Source organism: Dromiciops gliroides, chromosome 4, assembly GCF_019393635.1.
Source record: "Dromiciops gliroides isolate mDroGli1 chromosome 4, mDroGli1.pri, whole genome shotgun sequence".
Lineage (NCBI taxonomy): Eukaryota > Metazoa > Chordata > Mammalia > Microbiotheria > Microbiotheriidae > Dromiciops > Dromiciops gliroides.
Genome location: NC_057864.1, coordinates 417,408,936 through 417,412,351, shown reverse-complemented (window position 1 = coordinate 417,412,351; position 3,416 = coordinate 417,408,936).

The window sequence follows — 3,416 nt, the reverse complement described above, 5'->3', positions numbered from 1 at the left end:
TAGCTACCAGGTTAGGAGGAAGAGAAAATGGAATTTTTTGTTCATTGCAAAAATTAAATTTAAATTTAAAATTCAAAAATGAATAAGGCATTTTGCAAACCTTAGAGTGATACAAAAATGTCAGTTATTAACTCTGACAGGGGCCCTGATTAATTCACTCTTGAGTTACTGCCATAGATATAGGCAACTAGGTGGCTCAGTGGATAGAACACTGGACCTAGAGTCAGGAAGACCTGAGTTCAAATGCAGCTCAGACACTTACTACCTGTGTGACTCTGGACAAGTTACTTAACCTTTGTCTACCTCAGTTTCTTCAACTATAAAATAGGGAAGATAATAGCACTTTACCTCTCAGGGTTGTTATAAGGATCAAATGAGATATTATTTATAAAGTACTTAATACAGTGCCTGGTACATAGTAGGTGCTTAATAAATTCTTGTTACCTTCCTTTCATCATACTTTCTGGGTGGTCTCTCTGTATTCCCCTCTCCAGTTCTATCCTGTAAAACCAGAATTGTCAAACTTGATGCTTGCAAAATTCCCCAGATTAAAATGTAATTGGGATTAAAATACAATTGGAAAATATTTAACAAAATAAATAGAAATACAATAAGACATAGGTAATGTTAATTTGTCGTTTTCTAAATCAATATGGAATCTGTTTCTATTTGAGTTTGGAACTACTACTACCTCATTTTCTTTTTACAAAAACAATTATGGGGAGGTACTGGAGAGTGAGTATACTCTCATCAGAACTGGCTCAAAGAGGAAACAACACTCAACTGGGTACAATAATCTATCTTACCCTGCAGGAAAGTAGGAGGGAAGGGAATGAGGGGTGGGGGAGAAGGGAGGGCAGATTAGGGGAGGGGGCAGTCAGAAGCAAAACACTTTTGAGGAGGGAAAGGGTGAAAGGAGATAGAGAATAGAGTAAATGACTTGGGGAGAGAGTAGGATAGAGAGAAATTCAATTAGCAATAGTAACTGAAATGATGAGCAGGATGCTCTCAGAAAAACCTGGAAAGACTTAAATGAGCTGATGCAAAGAGAGAAGTACTGTGTACAAAGTAACAGCGATATTGTTAGATGACCAACTGTGAATGATTTGGCTATTCTCAGCAATGCAATGATCCAAGACAATTCTGAAGGACTTGTAATAGTTTGAGCAAGTTGATTGAGCATGGGAGTACCATCGTAAAATCTGTGCCTTAGTACAGAGTAAATTGGAGGTCATTAACAGGTACTTAGAAGGTAGTAAGGTGGCTCAGTGGATAGAGCACTGGGCCTGGAGTTAGGAAGACCTGAGTTCAAATCTTATCTCAGGCAATTACTGGTTGTGGGACCCAGGGTAAGAGGTGATGAGGGCCTGAACTGGGGTGGTAGCTGTGGTAGAGATGATGAATGTAGAACCAAAGGAACAATGCACACAGTGATGACCGAAATATAAATGATGACATCATGATAAGACAACCAAAAATTCAAGTCAAATGATGGCTTTAAATTGCTACCATCCTTTCTGTTTACATTACAAGTGGTGATGGCCCTAAAATGGAAAGTTCTATCAGTTACAATCACTATACACACTAAGTGGCTTTCCTTAGCTTTCCTATGCAGTTGTGGGTGGGTGGGAGGCATTTCTTAGGAAATGACTGGAATCAAAATAAAATATAGCAATAAAAATATTTCTTTGTTAAAAAAAGAAAAAATATCATTTATTCCTATGTCTTTATTCTTTTGTCTTTAAATTACCATCTTTCTATGAGAAATGATTATTTGTAACCCATATCTTGGAGATTCAATCCTGACTTGAATTTCAAAGTCCTTCTTGATAAAATAAAGTCAACTCCCTAGGTCCTGGTCAGGGCTATAAACATCTAGGAATTTTGATAAGATAAGAATGACCCTTCTAAATTCTTTAGGAAAACAAAAATTTGGTCTGAGGTGAAGATTCCCATTGTGGCCTGTTAAGATAGACATTTTGTTTAGCTAGAAAGGCTATTCACCTGTTTGAAAGATGATATACCTTCTTTTTGTAAAAAAGTAATTTATAGTTTGGGGTTCCAAGTTTTATCCCTCCTTCCCTCCTTCCTCTGGTTTTTGGGGACTGCAAATAGCAACTAGAATCTTCCTGTGCCTAAATTTTCAGGAACTTATATTTTTTACATGATTATACTTTATTCTGGATTTGGACTAGGGTGGTAGAGAGTGAGGGAAATAGGGAATTGGTAGAGCAACATCCCTCAAGAGTGTGGTGAAGAGGCAGCTAGGTGGCACAGTGGATAGAGCACTGATCCTGGAGTCAGGAGGACCTGAGTTCAAAGCCAGCCTCAGACACTTAACACTTAGTAGCTGTGTGACCTTGGACAAGTCATTTAACCCCAATTGCCTCACCAAAAAAAAAAAAAAAGAGTGTGGTGAAGATTGGGACAAAGTTGTAGTAAAAACCAGCCCTTGGGGTCAGTTAGATGGCACAGTGGATAGAGCACTAGCCCTGGATTCAGGAGGAGCTGAGTTGAAATCCAGCATCAGACACTTAACACTTACTAGCTGTGTGACCTTGGGCAAGTCACTTAACCCTCATTGCCCTGAAAAAAAGAAAAAGGGAAAAAAACCCAGCCCTTTCCGTATGTTTGCCCTGCCTGGGGTCTGGTAGCAAAGGTACTCTGATCAGGTCCCCCTCAGACTTACCCTTAAAGCATAAATTACAAGTTCTTTCTGGGTTCATATATACTTGGTAGGTTCTCCTAAGCCCAGCCCCAGCCAACACTCACCCTTCCTCAAATAACCTCACCTGTGAGGTGTTTTCTTCCTAGTGTAGCTTGTTTCATGAATTCATTTATGATCTTAATGCCATTACCCTTGGCATCCTTACAGATGTCCTGGGGAATTAGGCAAAGTGGTACAGGCTAGGGCAGGAGTTCTTGGATAGATTCCAGGGGAATCCATGAACTTTGATGGGAAGGGAAAAGTTACATCTTTGTTCTCACTGACCTTTAACTGAAATATAGGAACTATTCCTTCAACTATTCCAAAACATCATCCTGAAAACGGCTCCCTAGACCCTGCAAATTGCCAACGGGGCCATGATAGCCAAAGGCATTAAGAAGCCCTGAGCTAAACGGAGTGGGCATGACAGAATGGGGGGAACCTTGGATGAGGTGTCACAAGGCTCAAGTTCCAGTTATGACTGTCCCTTTCTATTTATTTGACCTTGGACAAGGCATTTTACTTCCATATCTCCCATTTGCTCAACTATCATACTAACACAGCAGTGGTGAGATGGGGTGGTAAGCAAGAGCTGACCTGAAATCTGAGTAATTATGATAATAAAATGGGGAAAATATATTCCCTCCCTCTCTTGAACAGCAGGACTGTTCAACCACTCCTATTTGCCCCCCTCATCCTACTACCTACT